Genomic DNA, 23,226 nt, shown 5'->3' with positions numbered 1-23,226 from the left:
AGTGATCTCAGGAACGTGAAGCGCAACACAGCAAGGGCTGAACTTCAGCTAAACCCTGCTGCCTATCCACATCCATCCGTGGGTTTGCAGAGAGAAAAGACAAAGGCTTGATCTAGAGGCTAAGCCAATAGGATTTTCATTTTGTTTTCAAACAAGTTCCTGGAAGCTACTGATGGCAGTGCCAGCCTGGCAAGATGACAGGACCTTCGGTAGAAAGGGGGTTCTTAAAGGAAAGAGAAGAGAGGCATGCAGAGGTGGTTGTCTTCTCCAAAGTCTGCACAAAACCACAGACTAATATCACAGCAAGGTAATGTTTTACTCTTGCGAGTAGCTGAGATGCCCAGAGGTGATGGCACATCCGTGCTGCCGTTACTCGTTCAGCCTCAAACATCAATAAACACGTAGGGCTGGGATTTAATGAGCTTCCTGCGTGTGTACAGTGGCCACTAACACACCGCCAAGCCCTTGCAGAGGTGGCCTCATTTACCAACGTAAGCTGATCCAGCTAAGCCCAGCATCAATTTCAGCTGAAGAAAGGGATTCAGCACCCCAACACACCGACATTCCCGGCTGGGAACCCCATGCTGATCTGTGCAGGAGCTGAGCAGTCAGCAACGCCCCTGACAATTCCCCTCGGCCCATTTGCAACGCGATGCAGCCCCTACCACAGTTTCCCACCGCGGCCGAGATGCACAGGCTGTGCTTGCCCTGCTGCCAGCCGAGCACACCCGGTTCTGTAGTTACCGTCATCTTCACCAAACCCAAATGGTTCTAACACACCACACCAAACTCTCCGTCGTGCCACAGGTGACTGAAGAGCTCCACATCAGCTCCCTAATTAATCGTGTTTCATATGCCTTGGTTTTTCCTGTGATCTCATGCCTCATTTTCCCCCATTTGTGATGAAACCTCGGTGCTTTCTCAAGCTGGCGGTTATCACTCACAGCTCCAGAGGCTGCTGCAGCACAGAGAAGCTGCCTGTGGTTAGACCGAGAAGGGCAGAGGCACCTCAGGGCAGTGGCTCAGGCCGTCCTGCGTAGGGCAGAAGACCCAGATCCTCTTCTGACATCCCCTGCCACCCTGAGCATTGCTGCCGCACTAAATACAGTGATCCCCAGCCAGTTCTTCCAGATCTACCCAAGAAATTATGTTGTTATTATTTTTTATGCTTACGTTGCCCTAAGGAGATCTTGTCTATCGTGCAAGTGTTGGTGCTGGCTTAGAGGAAGGGGAAGATCTGAGGCCAGCTCATCACGCTTACTGACCAACCCAAACCACACATCCCAGTAGCTCTCCGGTGCTCAGTACCAAACCCCCCTGCAGCAGCCCCCCGCGTGCGGGCAGCCTAAGCAGCAGCTGCTGGCCAGCCTTCGGGACTGGGGGGCTGGCGGGAGCCTGCCAGGGAGGAGACGGCTCCAGCAGGGCTTGCTTCTCTACGCTGCAGGCTGGAATCACCACCCCTGACGCGTTTGACAAACACACAGATGTGGTGCTTCGGGACACAGTTTAGTGGTGGGCTTGGCAATCCGGGGTTAAGTTGGACTTGGTCATCTTCAAGGTCTTTTCCAACCTCCATCATTCTATGATTCTACGAGGCTGCTGGCATTTGCCCCACGCCTAGCAAGCAGCAATGGGGAGGAAACGGTGCTGGGGACCCCCTGCTTCCAGGGCCAGGCAGCAAAGCTCAGCGGCGGGGGAACAAGGCAGCCAGACCCCTCCCTGACCCAGGGCAAGGCAAGCTCTGCTCCACATCCAGCTCCCAGCGTGCTGCACTGAAGAAGTCTGTTTAGCTGCTCTCTCCTGCCATATAGGAATAACCTGAATCTGGCACAGAGCAAGTTTTGCTGCCCAGGGCTCAGGAGGGGAGACATGACTTCACCCACTTCCTACGGGGACAGGAACTCAGCCAGCGCAGGAAAACTCACTCTGATTAACAACCACGGAGCCAGAATCAGACCCTGCTCGCACTTTCTACCTGCCCTTGAAGTAAGCAACTGAGGAGCCGAGGCTGAACTCCCCCATCTGTGCCCTGGGCGTGCAGAACCACAAAGGATGCTCTGAGCCTGGGTCTGCCATCCACAGCAAACAAGCCAAGATTTGCTTTAGCACAGCTCCTGCTCAGCAGCTGTCAGCCCTCCTGCAAGCTGTGTGGGAAGTTGAGGGAAAACAGGGTATTCATCTGCCAAACACCTAGACGGTTCCTCAGCAGGCTTTTAGCACAAGGCTGGAGGCTTCCAGCAGGACTAAAACCACCGAGAACTACTCCTGAGCCACACACGTTACCTCTCTTCTGGGGAAACCGCTTTTTGGGGCTCTGAACCAAGGGGAGACAGAAGAGTAATGGAATAGGCAGTTCTGCTTGAGGGCTGCCTCCTCTTGGGTGTGCTGTCTCCTAAAATACTCCTATGGGTATGGGTTCTGATCCTCCCCTCAAAGAGGGTGAGATCCTGCCCCAGGCTTTTGCTTCTGCATTAGACTCACAGAGCTACTGAAAGAGAGCCATCCGCATCACTACCTTTATTACTGACAGCAATAAAAGCATCTCAATACATAGCGTCCGTCGGCCACGCACAAGCTCAGTGGTGCTTTGCTAATTACTGAAGTTTTCTGTGCTGACAAAGAGATGCCAAGGGATGCAGCAACCGATGGGGAAAAACTGCACAGAGGAATTTCAATACCGCACCACAGATCCCCTGGGCTAGAAGCGTGTTGTAGCGCCTTGCCACAAGGGCCAGTGGGCACTGGAGGCACCCACATACAGGCACAGGATCTGGTCCTACACCTTGAAGACCACCCATCATACTATACTAGTACTCGTTGGAGACAGGAGCCTAATGTGAGTCAGCATTTAGGGAGCTCTGAGTAGAGAAGCAATTCTCCTTCCACAACTCCAAGCATCTCGCCGGCACCTCCTGTCTCTGGCAGCCTTCTTCACCTGCATGGAGCACCTGCCGTAGACGTTATTGTTTTGGATGGCATTGGACTGGTGGATTTGCTTTGCACCTCTGGCACACCTCTGGGAACCCGTCATGCATCTCCTCAGCCACGTGTCCCTGAGCAAAGCTCACCTTCCCACACCAAGCTGGTGCTACGCTGCCAGGTTGCAATAAATGTTGTTACTGCAGCAAACTGGGTTTGGTGTACAATCAGCAGCACTCAGGGCAAGCAGCTTGGGCATCATCTCACTTGAGCAGGACTTGACAGCTGAAAGAATATCGAAACTTTATGAATACTGGATTGGTTGAGACTAGGACTTACCTCCATAAACTTATTTTCCCACATCCACACAGTCCACACAGGGTGGGCTGAACGTCATCTGGGAAAGGCCAAGTGACCGACAGGACTTTCAGTGGTATTGAAACCTTTTCCAAAGCTGTACGAGTGCTTCGCACGCAGGTTTCAGAAACCCTTTCAAGTACCATAATCTGATGTTAAGGTGCTGGACAGGGATATGCTGGAGCCCAGAACATCCCAAGTCACCCTCATTTCAGTACGAGCTGGGATTTTTCACACCCAGACACATGTACACAGGCGAAAAGGAGGAGTTTAGGCATGTAAAGCACTGAAGGACAAGTTTTCATTGTAAATCATTACGCTCATAGCAGCAAACATTTTCTCCACACTCATCCATAAATTTGTAGCAACAGAACCGCCACCACACACACAGTCTATCCAGGGGACAGTACCTGTGCTCCTAACCAGCCCAAAAGACACACAATTTAAATCAACCAAATCATACGCTAAGGGAAAAATTGTGACTTGTTCACATGGAAGAGCTCCATGCTTGCTTAAGCAATGCTAGGGACAGATCTGACCCAGCTTCAGCCAAAATTTAAGCAATGTTCACCTGATCCTGCGTAAGTCACTCTAAGAAGGGCGTGATCCATTGAGAACGACTGCTGCCTGCGAGCAAGTCAGTACTGATACACAGCCAAGCGAGGGAAACGCCTCCAACACCTTAAACTGCTGTTTTGCTCTTAGCACTTCTGTTTCTTAATAAACACTCTGTTGGTGGCTCTGAAAGAGCAACCCGGCTGCTTTCTGTACGCGCGTCACAGGGAGCCTGCCGTGGTGCCGGACACATTAGCCAGGGCTCGCCACGCGAGGTCAGGGAACGCTGTCTGGTGCTCTGCACTACTCCTGCAATAAGCTCTGCACCACACCTCGAAAGACTGATTGATTACACGTTTCTGCTTCACTTTAGCAATTCATCTCAGCAGCCTTTCACTTACCTGTACGCTTCAAAGCTAGAGAGATAATCCCTTCATTATCCCCTTGCTCTCCTTTGCAATTCGTAGTTTATTTCAAAATAACTGCAACATTGTACTGGCAGGCAGGAATGAAATCCTGGGTTCATCTCCCAGGGAGCTGCACATGTTCCTGGGAAAACACCCATCTCAGAGCCAGCAGAGAGTTTATCCCCGTGGCCTACCCACACAAATCACTTTTGCAAAGATTGACTATGGGGGAACCAGCTGTTTCAGTAAGAACAAGACTCTCAGGTTTTTCAAAGCGAGCCACGAAGATCCTGGCCCTAATTATTCGCTCACTCTGTTCCGTCACAAAGTATAAACCCTACGGCCCTAATCTCCACTGTCACTGCTCATCTGCCCCAGAGAAATTCTAGCCCTCTGAATTTTATCCTATAGATTCTGTATAGGCATACAAATAAGGCACGTTTTTGTGCTTCCCTAGCTGATATTTCAGTCACCCGTCCTAGAAACTGTTACCCAAAACAATAAGCTCCTCTGAGTGAGCATCAACCATTCTCCGTGAATATGTCAATAACTGGAAAACATTAGACAAAGCTGAAATAAGTCGTGAGGCTACATAAGTGTTTGGAAGATACAGGAGCATTTGTAACTTCCACAAACCCAAGACAACTAAAATGCTCTTTGCCGGGCTAAAGCAGCACACAGTATCCCCTCGGTTAGGACACCACACTTCCAAGGACCAACGCTGAGGAACAGGGACAAACCAAACCTCCCTCTCAGGCGAGAGGAAACACACGCCAAGTGCCTTCACGCAACTGAGGAAGCGCCTCGTTCGGCACCACAACATACGCCTGCTGAGCCAAGGCCGACAGAAGCATTCTAACATGGCGCCTTTTCCTAAAGATATTCCCCGCTTACTCTTCAGTGAAGCGTAAAGCTGATGGTGTTTCTGTGGCCTGACCTCAGCTTCTCCTAGCCTAATATAAATGTTACACCTATCTCGGGAGGCAGCGAGCTCTTCCTGCCAAATCCCAAGAGCCCTCAAGTCCTGGCTGCATTAGTCCTGATGTCGTGAGCTGTGGGAGAAGGCAAAAAGAAAGAACAAGGCTCTGCGGCAAAACAACGTAGAAGCAGTGCAGGGGACAGATGTGTAAGAGACAGCGGCATTGGAGCGAGTCTGACAGAGGCACGCATTCCCACGTCGCGCTTCAAACATAGCACCGCCAAGGAATGAAGCTTCACACGTGCATATGCACACCGTAACGGAGAATCAAGGTTCCTCCCGCCTCCGACTCAGCAACTCCCAGCAAAACCGGATTCCAAAAAACCTCATTCCTGCTTGAGGGGATGCACTTTAAAAGCCCCCTAAACACCAACTATTTGTCACTTTTCTTTGAGGCAAAGCCGGGACAGGGGAGATACACCTGGAGAGGCAATTAAGGTGACCGGGACAACAGGGAATGATGGCAGATGGCAGTCATGGGGGGTGCTGGGTGGAGAGCACCCAGCCGACACCAGCATCCCCCAGGGAGAGACCGGCACACAGCCACACAGAACGAGGGCACACGCAGCCTTTGCCCCTTACCTGCTCACTTAAGCACCGAAACATACAGAGGTTTTGAAAGAAAAGGTTTTAGAAGTAGTCTGCAAAGCAAGCTTAACATTTTTCTGCTTTGAAAGGTCTCTGTTTTGAAGGACGCAGAGACTGGGCACCATGCAGTGCCCAGACCTTACCTGTGTCATAGTGAACTGTCAGGGGCCTGGAATAATCACCAGTCTTCTCTGGGTGGAAGTCCACCGTTACTTGCATGGCATCGCCAATCCCAAGAGTCCCAGCAGAGGCATCAACAGAGAAAGGGCTGCAACACGGAGAGGCACATCAGGATTATTGTGGGACCTTTGGGGACTACGTTCCTTCTGCCGTCCAGCTCACTCCAGCTCACCTGTATTAGCAAGGGGCCAAGAAACCACAGTCAGCAGCAGAAAAAGAGAACATACAGGGCCAGGAACTGAGCCACCGACCCAACTCCTGAAGAGCTCCAGCCCTCAGAAGATCCTAAGCGATAAAATGACCTCGTCTCCCCCATACCCTGCATCCAGTTTTCTGCAGCAAGGCTCAAGAGTCTGACTGCTAGCGATACGATCGGAGGAGGGTTTTTGAAGGGCACGGAGATGGCAAGAGTTATTTGCATGCACAACTTGACACTGAGTTCCTCAGGAATCCGTCTTTTCCTGCCACCTATAAACCTCAAGAGATGCAAATGTCAAGGCAATACCTGTCCCAGTGAGATTACAGCCTGGAAATCAGACAGGGAGAACAGAAGTTTATTCTTGAATGACCGGAGAATAATTAGACTTTAATGGCAGAATTAATCTATCTTTCTTTTTTTTTTTTTTTACCTTGAAAGCATCCTGGGTTTGCCTCAGAAAGGGCACATTTTATCAGCATTTCAATGAAAGCTGTTCTAAGCAAAGAAAAATCTGTACAAGTGCAAAGGCAGATTAGAGTGATACAGAAACAAGAAAACAAGACACAAAAGGAGTATCCCATTTACAGCCTGAACAATTAAATCTCTAGCTAAATGAAGCACCGCTAGCAGGAGCATATCAAGGCACCTTCAACAGGAGGTTTTCTGCGTATTCACAAGCAATGCAGTCTGGGGCTCTGGGTTGTAATCCAGGCTTGGTAACTGTTTGCTTGGCCTACTAGAGAAATTCTGTGCAATGTGTGGGAAATAGTATGAAAATGTGTCGGTGTACTTTAGATTTAACACGAGCAATTATGATTTGTCGCCAGGTAAACAGCTCTCAGCTGACAGACACATAATTCAGTCCTTTAATGCTCAGGGAAAAGTCAGATGCAACATGTTTCTGCACAACAGCAGCTGGGCTTTGCGGCTCTTGTACAGCCTCACTTAGAAAGCAAAAGTTATTGGATTTAGTGCTTTGCTGGTGGTCAATTTGTCACCTTAAAAATATTTTCTGCAGAGTTTTACAGTGATTGGGGAGTGCAGCCCACAGAAATAATGAGAAAAAATGGAGCCATGCGCAAGCTTCGCTTCGCTCATGGAAGCAGTGACAGCTGATGAAACTGCTGGAGTTCCTGCTCGTTAAGGAGACACTGATGCAATTGGAGGCCTGACCTGCTCCCATCACGACTAGCAAGAACATCGCCAGTGACTAATGGGGAAGCATTGGGCCCGCAATGTTCACGTGCTGGACCTGAGGCTTTTGAGAGGGAGGAGGAAAGCCAAGGCGCCGCCAGCCTCAGAACCGGGCTGCTCTACATGGCCCTGCACCTGCGCTGGGGGTTGTGCCTGGTTATACTGGGCAGGGCTCTGCTGGTGCTTGGCGGGGATCACTGCCTGCTGTGGGAAAGGCACAGAAAAATTCCCCCCCACCTCTTTTAGTTTGTTGTTTTTACCAGAAACATTGCCAGAACAGAAAAGCTGCCGGTTAAGGGCCACACTTCAGCACTACCTCCCATCCCATGCCCTTCCTACTCCATCCCCATGTCTGCATACCCCTGCCCTCAGATAGCTGGGATGGGAATGACACTCCTGAGGATGACTTCAGGGGATGCCCGAGAAAGTAGATACCTTCACATCTTCAAATTACCAGAGAGGAGGATCCCACCGAGGTCAGGACTCATTCTCAGGACGGAGAAACAGAGCACAAGTCAGACACCGCACCTCCTGCCTCCCACCCCACGCTGTACCCACAGGACAACTTGGTTCCTGATGTAGCAGGAGCTTGGTATCCCTCACGTAGACCTGCTTCTCCAAGACCCAGAGGGATGTAAGGTCCGTGCTTCACCTGAACTCTGAACTTCAGTCCACATCACTAAGCTGTTCCCTGCAGCCTACAGATAAGAGATGCTAAGGAAACGTCCCTGACACACTAATAGCCACATGAAAACCACTGCCAACAGATGAAGCTGGCAGGCTCAACTTTGGCCTTTTAGCCATTAATTGTGAGCTGTTCTTTACGGTAATTCTTGTCCTGTTAGATCTACCCTTGTAATGAATAACTACTGCTCCTGACAAAACAGGAAAGATAAGGTTTGGAGGTTTATTAATAGCTCTTCTTCTGACATGCTTTTCAACTACGTCCATTTGTACGTTTGCTTTGTTGTACAACATCTAAACTTTCACAGGTCCAGATCTCCCAACGGTGCCTTGCAATCCCCAGCTTGTATAAACTCATCTAGCCGCACCAATCTGAGGGAGACCTTCCCAGCAGAACCTGCTGAGATCTTGCCCGTAATTGCCCTTCAGAAAGGGAACAACACCAGATTAGTAAGCAATTTCATTGTGATCTGCCTTGGCGTTTACATCTTGCTTGCTTTCACCAGGCATCAGCTCCCCAAGCTGGGCAAAAGTTAAATCCCATGAGGATACCACGGGCAAAATACTCCTGACAATTTAGCAACCAACTGACAAGTGAACAACGCTGACAGTTCTGTGGCTCAGCTTTCCCGACTACCGCGCTGCCTTTCCTCCTGGAACCATACGTTTAGTCAGTGCAGCGTGCAACGAGGCTGCAACATACTTCGTCCCATGGTATGTTTCTCTTCTACAGCCAAAACCCCTTTACTCCTCTGGTGCCTTAATTTGCATTATAAAATCATCTGAGTTTGTGAGAATTGATTTCATTAAAAGCTGCCTCCAACCGCAAGACCGACAGTAAAATTACTGGTGATTGAATTGCCCCCTCTGTCAACTAAGACCTATCGCAGGAAAAAAACCCCAAAGATCACTTAATCTTGGCATACGTAATTTTTTGGTAATGGTATAAAAGCCAAAGTCGAGCACTGTAACCACTCCAGTAAACACAGTCTGTTAGGTCAAAGCATCCAAGACTCCATCTCCATACTGAAAAAATCCTGCACAGAGCCAGCATCTCACAAGCTCTCTCTTTCCCTCTTTCCCTGCACGTAGGCTCTGTTGTCACATCCCTGTACATCCCATGGTAACTCTCCAGCCCCACACCTCCATGTAGTATAATGGGTACTGCAGGGAGGGATGCAAGGCGGCTCCTGGCACTGTGCCATGTAGGATCATTTCCTGAGCTTCCAGAGCTTAATGGGACATTCCTAAATGGACCTTCTCAGACAGATCCTCTCTAACCCATAGCACAGCACAGCACAGTGTAACGTCAGGAAAAGGCAGTGCTGCACTGAGATCTGCTTCCAGGCACCATTTTCAACTGAAATGTACTGGAATGACATTTATCTCCGTGAATGCCGTGGAGAAGAAACTCACTAACCAGCCTTAACAATGAGAACGGCAGGAAAAGACTTTTTATATTTATACTATTGTTATTTTTTTTTATTACTACACTATGCAGTGAACAGCTGGGTATGGGCATGCAGGGGGAGGACAGGCACAGAGCCAAGCTGCATAATGGGGAGTGCTTTGGTGTCAGGGTTCCCACACACACACACACACACACCCTTTACGAAAGAGGAGTCAAAACGTGTCCATGTTTTCTGGTAGATACCACGGCAAGGGAGAGTTCTGAACAAGCAACAGCAGAAGGATGCTGAACTGGCCCCGTGGATTCATTTGAGAGCTCTGCCGTGGAGTAAAATACACCATACAAGTCCTTAGATAAAGTTGTAAGAGGCAAGGAATGTCCTTATGAAGTGACCCGCTGCAAGAGCAGAGCTCGCAGTACTGACCGAGAGGAAAGGTTAGCATTGGAGATGGGCTGAAAAATGCACTGAAGGTGAAAGCTGGTAGGTTACACTTGATGCCAAGGGAATTTTGAGAAAGGAGGCAGAGAGAAGTGATACGAGCGGCGCATTGGACTAGGAAACTGTGGCGCCTGCAGCTGCCTTGCAAAGGGGCAAGAGCCTGAATTCGCCCAGGCCAGAAGACAGAAGTTGCAGCAACTAAGAAGTCTCAGTTGTGCAGAGAGAGAATGAAGGACACAGAGGCCAGCTGATGGTCCGCAAACTTTGATCTCTCATTCCCTTCTACTCCACTAAGCCTCCTCCCCCTCTCACGTGCACGCATGCTTACACATAGCGGCACACAAAACTATTACGTGATATTGATGTTGGCTTTAACACAACACTACATCCGTACTCAGCAAAAGTTAAGCACACACTAAAGCTGCTTCAGTTCTCCACTAAATAGGAAGAGACTAAAACAGTCCTGAATGTAAGTCTGTAAGGCTGGCACTCCTACCACCTATGCCATAACTCTTAAATACTGCGTCTCGTATCTACACATTAAGCTCTCCAGGACAGGAAACATCACGCATTAATGTCCAAAGCACAGGTTTAAGTGTTTGTGATGCTGAACAATCATTACGGGAGTCATTCAAAAGAATGCAATGACATTAAACTAAAAACTTCCCCTGTCGTTAATAATGATGCAGCCTTGGTCACAGCCTCTAACGCAGGGAAATTAATCCCCTGACATGAGGAGGAAAACGGTCTCTCCCGCGAAAGCCTCTGTAAGTAGAGTTGTTCAAAGACAATTAACAGCTAATGACCTACTCGCCTGTGGAGCAGTGTATTGGTGAGACTCTCCAGCCAACTTGTCATGCCAGCTGGGAGGCCAGTTCTTTTCTGCTGGGGCTGCTGGAGCCACTGAGCTCACCTGGGACCTCGGGGCAGGCACCTGAGCAACTTCTCACAGCACAAGCAGCAGGGAACCCACTGTCACCCAGCGCAGTCCCCAGCACTGGCTGGAGAAACCACTCCTGGCACACCATGGCCTCATCGCACAGGGAGAACGTGGTTGTTCTGCTCCCAGGCTGCAAGGGGACGTGGTGACCTGGTCAAGAGTGGGGAGCACTCGGATTTTGAGTGGAGGATACAAGCTTGGGGGAGTACAGTCGAGATACTGGAGGGCTGGGCTGCTATTCAGGGGACACAGCAGAACCGCATGCAGCCGAGGGATGGAAAATGCAAAAACCTGTATTTGGGATGGAAGAATCCCTGGCAGTGCAGGCTGGTGGGCACGAAAGCCTTTCTACAGAAGAGGAGCTTAGGGGCTGGAGCACAGCACATACAGGGAGATGCTGGGATAAATGGCTTTGCACAGCCTTGAGAAGGAAAGACGAAGGCTGGTATCACTTGGTCTTACTTTTCGTGTTGAGTGCACACCTGATCAAACTTTGACACTGGTCTTGCTTTGAGCACTGTGTTTGCTCACATGATCTCCAGAGGTCTCTTCCAAAGTTATTCTAGGATTTTATCTTCTCCAGCAGCCCAATTCCATTTCACATGTTCCCCAAATTTCTCATATTATTTCTTATACATCTGTGCATATATATAGGCAGATGGTAGACACACAGGCATTAGAGGAACTCAACCTTTAAGAAAGTTCCCAATGAGGAATTCATTATGACATTTCGCTGAACACTTAAAGCAAAAAAAAATAAAAGAGCAGAAAGACAGGAACCTCAGAGTATTTAAAAAAGAAATCTGAATGAAAGTGGGGGCGACCTAATTAGAATAAAACGCTGCTTATATTCAAAGATCATCAGTTTGAAATTTCAGACTGGCTTTCAAAAGTTCATAACGAAATGGAAGAGATGACTGATGCCTTTGGCTGACACGGGAAATCTTACCAGCTTTTGATCTCTGCGCACACGCAATCCAGTTATTCAGAATTGTACTTTCTTGTGTAGTTTGAAATAAAGCTTTCGTAACGCTTCCCATCCCTTTGTTGCAAGTCAGGACTGAAACATTCAATTGATGAAGTTCAGCATAAAATCCATATCAAGCAGGATTCAACGTACGCCGTATCACGCGATAGAACAGTTGGCAAGGACATTGCCAAGAGATGCTACACACGACTGGGTACTTGTTTTGGTGGTGACAAGTAGATCTGGAAATCCCAGAGGGAAGCTGTACAGGGATTTACAAGTTCCTGCCTATGTATTTCCACAGTGAAAAGAAGCAGCCTGCTTGAACAGCATCCTGGAAGCCTGCTTCAACAGCCTTGCCAGGCTTTGGTAGAAGCCTCTTGGACCTTCACATTTCCCAGGAGAAAGAGCAAAGAGCCTTCTCTTGACCCCTGTTTTCCTGGGGAAGAAACCGAAGCAACTCAGGTGCACTAAGGCAGATGGCACGTCTTTGCTGCATTCTGGACCTCAGCTCCTACACCAAAACCTCTGGGACCAAGCAACTCGGAGCTAACTACCAGCCAGCTGAAGTGGTTTCCTTGCAGGTGCAGTTTCCAAAACGCATTACCCTCTCCAGTTCAGCAAACTGGAAAACCAGTGACTGTCTTCTCAGACCAAGAGGAACAGTACAGGCTGTCCACGACACAGCACACATCAGGCGCTTGACCAGGAGACTGCCGAAATGCCACGTGCTTGTGGCCTCCCAGGGAATGGGTATATTTGGTCAATAGGGCCACATAACCATTTCAGAAGGTACTGAAGATCAAGGGGGTTGCTGGTAGCTACTACAGCATGCTAGAGCACTTTCCAGGAGATCTGAGAGAGACAAAGCTCTAGAAAAGGCTCCCAACCCACGCACCAGGTATTTGCTGCACCTTTTGCCTGTGCGCCCATCGGCATTCTGCTTTGGGGCTAAAGTGCAGGTTTGAAGCCGCTGCCAGCTCATCTCCACTTAAGAGCTCATTCTAATGAAGAATAGTGGATCCCAGGGACCAGATCAAACCTACTGGAAAACCAGGTTCTGGACCCCACAGGGTTTTTGTCAGGGTCTCAATACCAGTTGCTTTGATCTATCATCTCTGATTGCACTTGCTACTATAGACAAACTGCTGGTAAAGCTGATGATAAATTCTTAAATGTCTCTTCCACCAGCTCAGAGCTTGCCCATTTCTTAACACTGCCTTTGGTCTTCAGGAACTGAGCTCCTAGAGCTGTCGTCTGCCACGCAGGATCTTACACAGCCCGAGGGCAGTCCAGCTGCCTTCCTACATTTGCTCGTTCAATCTAACAGAATCAGTCTTGCACGACTGTGCACTGAAGACACCGTTGCACTATAAAACTCCACTCTGCAGCTTGCAGAGTTTTAGCAGAGGCTGCGCCATGCTTCAAACACTATAATCAACAGCAAACCCCACGTGCCCTGCCCATTTCCAGCCACGGCAGCAGTACAGCAGCTCACACGCTCTGGCTCCTTTTTGTCGCTGTTTACCAACTGTATTATCACACAACAGTGTTTTGCACAAAAAGAGATGAGCTCCCTACCTCTGAGTGCTGATGCAGTAGCGGGCCGCCCCGTTACCGATGTTGTGAACCAGCAGTGTTTTCTGGGTGCTGTACTTGACTGGACAGGCTGAGAAGTTCACCTGGTCGGGGAAGTCCAGGATAGCTCGGGCACCTATAGCTCGGGGAGGCACAACAAACTTCTCCCCTTTCTGTGATGCAGATGAGCTCGTGGAAATAATCCTGCGGGGAAAGAAACAATCTCAGCACAATGCTTTTAGTACTTTCCCCACGGCAGAAGGAAAACTGCTGTTTTCTATGGCTGTAGCAGTATCATTCAGTAACGCAACAGTACTTTTTACCTTCATGAGCTTTCATTCCAGTAGCATGACTTGCACAGGGTCGTTAACTTGCAAAGGAGAAACAACCCCATTGATTCACCTGCTTTTGCAGCAAGCTGGCAGCACCACAATTATCTGATGCTTTGATTCCGAGACACCAGAACAGCCTCTTCATGCAAGGGATCACAGCACTAACGCAACCTGCTTCGATCGCCACTGCAGACTATTGGAAGCACCACTGAGAACCCAGCTGTGCCACAGCACTAACTCCAGTGCCAGCAACGCGGCGACCTCGTTGAAGCTTGGCAGGGGATGCTCAGGTACACTTTCAAAAGGACTTCACCACATGCATAGTCAATGGTCAGTCTTCGGTGAAATACTTCACAAGCTGGACACGGTAATTGCGGCAGCGTCAGGGCAGTGCAGGGTACGGCTGTATTTCCTGCCCCTTCTCACAGCGTTATAGGGCCAAGGCTGGGGACACGCACCCTTCAAAAGCCACCTGATCCATCTCCCCACACCAGAGCTGGCTCAGCTCCAGACCCAAACTGTTTTTGCGAGAGGTTTCACAAGTACCTAGAAGCGCTAACAGTTCCACCCCTGCCCTCAGCAGCCTATGCCACCTCTGCGCTAGAATTAAAGGGTGTTAGTTCTTCCTGTGTCTGAACTCCGTTTCCCTTTACATCTCACCCAGCCTCAGGGGGCACAGGAGACAGCTCTGGCTGATGCCGTAATCACACCCCTCTGTAAGGTCTGTTCTAGAGGAGTAAGTGACGGCGTGCCTGGTTAGCACACCCACCCCAGGCAGGCGGCATCGGGAGCTGCACACGGGGGACACTCAGACACCCCACCAGAGCAAAGCCGGCTGTGCAGTCCCAGCCACTGCCTTCTGCAGAACAGAGCCAGGCAATCCCCCCCGCGCCCCGGCTGTCTGGCGTTTAGCAGCAGGAAGGCAAATCAAATTACCAAAATCATGTTACTGTAGAGATGAGCAGAGCAGTCTCCAGATGTATGGCGTGGCATCGCTGCGCTGGAACTATCACCTTGCCCCCACTGAAATCAGTGGTAAATCTGCTGCCATAGGGCCAGGAGCCATTACCCCCAGCAGCGCTCTTATGGATGAGCTGATAAAAACTCTGCTTCTCGTCACTCACTGGCTGCCCTGATTTTTTCCTCAGTGCTTTTAATTAATTTGATATTTTTATCACTGTTGAAGCAGCAAGCGCTTTAGGATTTTAATGATTTAGGAATTGCATACAGCAGCAAACTCCCTTCAGCAGAACCGATCCAGACTCCCCCACAGCTGGGATTTCCTGCTCCTGTCCCCATCCCCTCCTGGAAGGGCCCTAAGGCAGCCAGCCCAGGCACAGACACGCACCTATTGCTCTAACGCAAGCGCTGACAGCCAGCGCCTCACCCACCACCCAGCACCTCGCCTACCACCTGCTCAGCTGGGGTTTAAGCTTGTCAGTACAGATGCTGCCCCATCCAAGACAAAAAGAATAATCTCCTTTTCTAGACATCTCAAATATTCACCCTAGAAACTGCAGAAGGGCTTTTGCTTTTCCTATTTGGAAGGTAAAATACTAGGAAGGGAACTGCAGCAAGCAACCTGCATGATTTAATACCGCATTTCAGGAAAGCGTTTCATCTTCAGCAAGTCGTTCTGAGAATCTTGCAGCCTAAGCCCTCTAAAATAAAAGCTATGGGCAGCCCATATGAATTTAAAGCACCTATTACCTGGCTACTTCACGTCCTGCACTGTTTCGATCCTCAGAAACTCATTAGCAAATGAAGAATGTTATTTGCTTTTGTTGTTGTTGTTCTTTTGGCCACACTACTGTAACAAAGGCATTGCAAAGCCAATTGAAAGCTACCTGCCTTATTAAGTCTTGGCATGCCATATTTACTTAGCTCCCTCTTCCAGGTGCCAGGTAGGCAGAGGAGGATGCAAGTTCAGATCAGCAGGAGGATAAAGAAAAAAGGAACTTCAACAACTGGAGCTACTTGGAGCAAGTAAAAGGAAGTAATTGTCAAGGTGTTGTCATTGCTAAGGAGCAAATGGATCAACAGCAATGCAATTAAGAGCCCAAGAAATAATTCCCCCCCAAAAGCAAGCACAGGCAGCCTTCCCAGCTCCGTTGCTGGTGAGGGGCGCTGGGACCACCTGCACAGCAATGCACAAGGGATTTCTCCAGGGACCTGAGGGCAAGGCTAAAGCAACAAGGATTTGGTTTCACAGAGACAACCACGACCTTGAGAGAGAAAGATGCCTCTCGCCATTCATGCAGATGCACATTATGCTCCAAGCCCCCTCTCCAGGGACACCGTGGGACATGGCATCCCGTGCAAGGCTTGACTCAGCACTTCAGAGCGGGCTGACCCTTCAGCCACGCTCTACCACCCCACCAACGTGGGACCTTGCACCAGGCTGAATGCAGCGCCAGCCCAAACAGGGGGAAACCCAAGGCAAGAGGGGTGCTAGGCAGAAGCTGGCTGTTTGTGCCACTGTGAACCCATGGTCCCTTAAGCTTTTGAAAGCTGAATTGCCCTCCCTTGGGGGCAACAGGTTGCAAAGTCTCTACTGCAGCACTGCCTCGTGTTACCAGGGCACTAACCCTGCTACGCACTTGCTTGCAGCCTAGGGGCACAGTTGAGACCAGTTCAAAATGTTGTTCTGCTTCGCAACTGCAAACCCTTAGCAGACTGTTTAAGACCAGGTTTCTAAATAAACGTGCCTGGATGACAGAGGGGTTGCATCCCATCTATGCTTTAAAGTTTGCTGTGTTTAGACACAGCTTCAGGCTATAGGTTTTCATGAAAACACGACTTCATCCTGCATACAACTCCCCTCTCAGTTTCACGGAAGATACAGACAGTTGTACGATGGCTCCCCTTCTCGTGCTCCCCTGTGACAAGCAGTAAATTACAAGCTCTGGCCTTCCAGGTATCACCACTGGCGTCTGAACTGGCACCCACTGAGACTGAAGCAGCTGCTCGTCTTGGGTGTTGTTTCAGGCTCTTTGTAAACTCAGGCTAACAGTAATTACTGTCGCAGCAATATCAAGCCTAACTGCCCAGAACCCCAAACTCAGATGTCAGTTTCCCTGCATAACCTATCCCAAATGCTTCACTGAATTCCTTGCAGCAGCCAACTTGCAAAGAAAAGATCCTTGTAGCATGAGGTAACACAGCAAGCCAAGCAGGGAAAGCTCCTGCTGAAACCCTGATATAAAAAAAGGCTGGAAAATAAGGGCCGTGACAACAGAGGAGAGACCAGAGGATGAAGATCCGTTCGCAGCAGAGGGGGTGCCCCTGCGCCTGCCCCCCTCAGCCGCCGGTTCGCAGGAGTCTTTGAAATGAGTCACTTGGCTTCAGGTTCCTGTGGCGCCGCGCCATTTGCCTTGGTCTTCTGCCCCTTTCCTCCTCACAAGAGTCATCTTAAAAGTATTCTTGGAATAGCTTCTGTGCACAACAAAACATCTAGCAGGGCTGGGCTGAATTTTAAAGGACTTCATTTCAGTCATGCAATAACTCACCGTCCTGTCATATTTCAGAGTAATCAATGTGCATTAATTCAGTCTCCACTGAGCATCAGCAATGAATTTCACAAACCTCACAGACTGAACTTGCACTGCCTGAAAACAGTGCACTGCTACAGTGAAAAGAGCAAGAGGACAACACAGAATAAGCTCTGCTATGTTTTTATGTGCTTCTTGCTTCCTTCTTCCTTTACAATAAACTACTAATAAGCCTGAAGGACGCACAAATGGAAGTATTTCTGTCTGTTGTTTATCTGCCGGTCAGTGCCACAATGGTTTCCAGTTCAGCAGAGGCCGTCAGACCATAACGCAAGAACACACGGGAACAGGGGCTGGCACGAGAACACCCACGCTGTACAATGGAGCCATAAAACAGAAACGTGCAAATTAGACGCAGCAAGAGTAACAAACTGGAAATGTTGCCCAGCAGAAAAATTAGCAGTTCATTTATAACACAAGTGCCAATAAACCAAGAGGCGCGTCAGCTATTCCTTTTCTGACAGTCTGACCACGTGGCACATTCCCAAATGACTGCGAGACAGTAGGAAACTGCTCATTTTCCAAGAAAGGGCTACGTGGCATTTCAGCCACTAACAACTCACATGGCCCTGTTACTTAGGGCTGAGGCACAATTTTACTCCTTTCAATCAGGAGTGACTTCACTGAAGTCAGACTTACGCCAGGGAAGAACAGATTCAAAGCAAGAGAATGACACAAACCGGCTCCTCATCAGGAAGACCCAGACCCCACTTCACTGGGTTACCCACAGTCCCTGTGGATCATGCAGTATCAGAGATGTAGGAGTTATTCAAAGGCAGCACTCCTGAGCCTTCCACAACTAACACACAGATACTCTGCAGGCAAGCAACTGCAAGCCCAACACAGGTGGCTTTACAGAACCATCTCCCAAAGCCTGCCTCTTGGATAAGGGCTTTTCAAGGTGCTCTGCACATCCTGACCATGCTACTGATGCATTTCTAGCTGAGCGACAGCACTCCGGCACTTTCCTGACTCACACTCCATCAAGCACGAGACAAAAAGTTCGATTTATACAACATTCTGGTTCTGCTGTAGAGTCCCCATGTGCTCCTCACCAAGCAGCCCACATCCCTCTCCCAATGCCCTGCAAGGAGCACAAAACCCAGGTCGGCAGAAACCACCAGGGTGTCGCTCAAGCTGTGCAGAGGACCTCGCTGGCACAGCTCCCTAATGCCACACACTCACCAGTTCAAGGGCAAGACAAGGGACAAAGTACTGGACATGAGTGTTCCTGGGAGTTACCTCACCCTACTTCTATTTGGGGTGATGTTCATGTGTTGCTCTGCTGCTTCTCTGTAGTTGAAGAGCAGCTCTTTGCCCTTCATGGGAACCGATTTACTTCCATCCCAAAAATGAATGCTCATGAATACTAGTCAATCACATTTTAAAGGAAGCAGTGTCCCCTGCAAAGCCTACCTCGGTGAGATTAAGCTCTTATGTCACTTGGGCAGTATGGAGAACTGCCCTAAGCCAACATCGTTTTAACCTTCCATACGAATGACGTAAAACAATTTCTCAGTCCCTCCGCAAAGCAACAGATCATTTCACAAGCATGGGGAGCCAGGCACCACAGGGCATTTCCTCTCTAGTTTGCTACAGCCATGCTGTTTGAGGATAGGACAGGGTGTTCAACTAAGTCTAAGCAGCAAACGGAAGATGAGAGAACAGCTGTGCCCAAAGAGAGCCTGCACCTCTGGCCTGGCACAGAAACACCAGCTGGCTCAGAGCGACCCCCTCACCTTGCATCACCCACAAAGTCACGCAAAGAACTGTGCCAAGAGGCAGCAGAGTGCTGGTGTAAAGAGTCAGCCTGTCTGTCTGTGTTCCCCTGCAGGGCTTCCTCCCTTCCATGCCAGGTACTAAACCCTTTTGCGTTAACAAGCCTCCAGGTAACACCGCCGCCCCTTCACATCACGGCACAGTGCCAGACTTGCCAGGGCCACAGCACCGATGTTCCAACCTCCGAGCAAAAGCATGGCACACGGGGCAGGGGATAGGTGCCAGCTGACACAGCAACCACAGCCCCATGCACGCAGGCACAGCCACACCAGCGTGACTGCCCAAAGGCTCCAGGCTAACACGCTGCCTGCAGATGCTACCTGCCCCTTCACTCCTGTGTGCGCTCCAGATGCCTCAGTCCTCTGCAGCACACCAGCCTCCTGCTGGTTAAAGACATCTGGAGCTCAGCGTGTCTGGGCCAGGCTGGCTCCCTGCCACGAGCACAGCGCATCTTCTCCCCTAGAATCACAGCTGGAGCACAGGTGGGCAAGTATCCTCAGGGGCAGCACAGCGGCAAGGCTGGAACACAGAGGGTATGAAAAAGCATCACCTTCGCTCCAGCCCAGGGTGAGGCAGGGAACTGGTTGCCAGACGGGAAAGGGGAAAGCTCTCTGGATCTAGCCATTCCCCTAGCGTTTTCCATCATAATTAAGCCCCTAACATCGAGTAGAGAGGTGCGATGGCTAAACACCTTATCAGCACCCCTCCCTGCCATTTCCCTACTGTCCCACGTGCGCCTTCCCCTGAAAACGCCCAGGAAAGCACAGGGAGGGAACGCACAGCTCGTCAGTCCCTGCTGTGGTGGCATCGCATGGTGCTGCCAGCCAGGATGTGACCAGCTGCAGGCTGCCTGACCACAGCCTAGAGCAAACCTCGCAGCACGGCATGGGCTATGACCGGTGTGCAAGAAAAGTGCCGGCTTCAGACAGAACGTTCCGCCGTCTCACTACTGCGGCCAACACGATATGCATTCAAGAAGCAACTCCAGTTTTCAAAGGTGGTGGTCCTCACTCTGATCAGGCTCAGCTTTGGGTCCTCCAAACAACAGGTTTGTATTTATGCAAACAGGCTTTTGTATTTATAATTATCAGAGCAAACCCGTAATTATGCAGCAATAGTCAGATACTAGAAACCAACACCATGAGAGGCCACCCCACCACACAGTGCACTCTTATCCCTGAAGCCAACAGACATGGCATTAAACGTTCCAGCACCAAAGGATAATCACAGTCTGAAGCATAGAAGAGCCTCCAGCCTATGACAGCATCATCTTCACCACAGGAAAAGTTTCCCCCAGCTGCAGATCCAGTGCAATGCCACCGAAACCAGGACAGTGCCTCAAAACCCACAGCAGATGCCCTGTTCTGAACCCAGCCCCGCAGGTTCACCTCCCACTGAAGGCACACACCTCTCGGGACCTCCAGTCTCACCTTGTTCTCATCAGGGGAGAAAACGATGCGGAAAGTCGCAAGCATGCCAGGCAGTACCTTGCGGCACACAGCATGGTGGCTGATCAGCTTGAAATAAGGTGAGCTCTCCAAGATGACCTTCACCAGCCCAGGAACCTGCAGAAAAGAGAGGAAAGTATGATCTTGCAGCTTGTGGAAACAGGAGGAGAAGAGGCCTGGTGATACCACCTTCACAAAGCACTTTTAGCTCTGGAGGTACATACACGTAACACATAAGAGTGAACATTAATCCCTTCTGCCTGGGCAAAACAGCTCGAGGCCAGAGGCAGCAGGGCAATGAAGGAAGGGCCAAGCAGGGAAGACACCAGCAGCACGGCGGTATAATACCTGAATCAAGTCACCCGTGTATTCAATAAGCCCAGAGAATCTGCTGGCTTCTGCCCGTACACATCCAGGCAGACATGCCCCTAGAAGGGGCATGTATTATCTGAACGCCAAACAGTACGTGTTAATCCTGGCGGAAGGAAGAAATTCACTTTAACGTGCTGGGTTTGAGCGGGGCAGTCAAGCTGCGGTGCTACAGTCATGTAGGCAGACCAGCAAGAGGGGACCACAGATACTGTGGCCTTACTGGGAATAAAAGCAGCAAATGAAGAGCAAAAGAAGGAAACACAGGAAGACAAAGAGACAACCCCAGAAACAGAGAGATGGCTGGGAAAATCCAAAGGGAGCTGGAAAGAAGCAAGGGAGAAGCACAATATGCTACAAGGAAAGGCTGATGCAGAGGATGAGAGCCAGCAACCTGGCCAAGTGATGGAAAGCCAGGCGACCCCCCAGGCTGTGCCTATCAACTAGGGGCTTCAAAGGCATTTTCTGCCCCGAGATACATGACTGGCACTGCCTGGTGGTGGTTTCATTATTAAAAGCCAACCTCTGCTCTCCGGAGGCTCCTGCTGCCTGTGACTGTAGCCAGGCAGCTGCCAGCGCGGGCAAGCCAGATCCCTGGGGACCCCTGCCCACCCCCAGCAGGCCCTGCAGGCACCCTGCTGCACGGTTCTGCCCTCTGGGGCACCACCAGCACACAGACAGCACACAGGCATTTTCCTAGCACACAGAGAGCAACCCCTGAGCGCCAAATCTCAAAGTCTGAAGCAGGTGGTTTGGACTGGTGGGCAGCTTCACGGATCAACAACAACCCCACATGAGGCTTGGAAAAAATGGAGGCTCACTCTGCGCCACCCACCCGAGCCTGGTAACCCGTGGCCAAGGCAGTCCTGAACTCTCCAAACGCCCTTGGAACCCAGCAATGTCCTGGGGCGGCGAGTTCCAGGAGCCAACTTCACAGTGCAGACAAGCATTTTGGTCACCATGTCCCTTAGAAGGGGAGCACGTGTGGCTCAGACCTTCAGCAAAAGCCACCCAGAACATCTGAGGGTGCTGAGGAACAGCCTGAAAATAGAAAAGCAATTTTACAACACAGGTAAGAGCAGGAAGTATATAGTACAGCACTTCTGTAGTTGCACGATTACAGAGCCTCTGTGCGGAATACATTTTGCTGTCAGCTGGATTTTTATGGGGCAGACAACTTCAGGCTACCATGCAGTGTAACTCAGTATGATTCAGAGGAATGTGGGAAACTGGCACGAAAAACTTGAGACGGAGCACAACGTTGCTTTTCTCCAGGACATCGCCAAAAGCCAACCAATTTAGAATATAACACCCTCGCAGGATTATCCTCTCTGTCTTTCTGTATTTAAAACATACCAAAGATTTTCCTGGAGCTTATCTTACTTTTACACCCATGCTCTCCAGTGGTTGAGCTCTAACTAGCTTCAAAACGACATTGTTTTGGGAAAAAAACCACAGTTCACACATTGCCTCCCCCTTCACAGGGCACGTAAATCCCAAGGTGCAGCTTTACACAGTACAAGTTTATTATCGTTTACTGGGAATGGCAGAAATGTTAATGCAGATGATCTTTTCCACTTGAGGAAGCATGAATAGAGCAAATTAACTGTTTGCCTGTTGGCTGGTACTTGGCAAAGATAAACATTTTGAAGTGCTGCATGGATAATGGAGCAGGTGAAGCCAAAGACTCAGTGGGAATGAAGCAGAGAGTAGGAAGAGAGAAAGTGAGGACTGAGGCACATTTTAATCAGGGACGAGGATACCTACAGCAAAGACTGCCCAAAATTCAGCGCAGATCACACCAGTGGCATCCCCCGGGTGCAGGCACACATGCTGCATCTTATCAATGTTCCCAAGTTAAATGCCAGACCAGGAATGGTGCAGTACTCTCCCGGAATAACTGAGGGAGCACACCCGCATCCTTCCTTGCCAAAGGGTCTTCCATTTTCACCCATATCCCTGTCACAACCTGTTATCTCAGGAGATGCTTGGACTTGCTGTTCTTCCACCTGCAATATGCCTCGACAGCTTTTTTTTGTTGTCCACCTGTTTGCCCTCCCCAACAGGGAAATTTGGAAAGGAGGCGACTTCACCGTCTCTTGTGCACACTTCCATCTTCCCATCCCACCCTGCCCTCACGCATACCCCTTCCTCTTCATTACAGAAGAGTATCCTTAATTACACCCCTCTTTCTGACCTGTCTCTACTGCCCGTGCACTTACTGCTATGTATCAAGAGAAACCCCTGCGTGTATGAAAGTGCGCAGGGAGAGAACACCAAGCTCAGCTCCTTTCCTCCCTCCTGCCTTTTCCCACCAGCTTGCCCTTGGCACATGCCTCATTCCAGCAAA

The 23,226-nt window shown here is 49.9% G+C and overlaps 1 pseudogene; it reads right to left on the bottom strand.

The window, feature by feature from the left end:
• The window catches only part of LOC130149619 (hydrocephalus-inducing protein homolog), a 68,134-nt pseudogene that overhangs the window by 40,976 nt on the left and 3,932 nt on the right, over positions 1-23,226 (bottom strand).

The sequence above is a fragment of the Falco biarmicus genome, chromosome 5 (assembly GCF_023638135.1).
Source record: "Falco biarmicus isolate bFalBia1 chromosome 5, bFalBia1.pri, whole genome shotgun sequence".
In the NCBI taxonomy this organism is placed as follows: Eukaryota; Metazoa; Chordata; class Aves; order Falconiformes; family Falconidae; genus Falco; species Falco biarmicus.
This window is presented reverse-complemented; position numbering and strand designations above follow the sequence as displayed.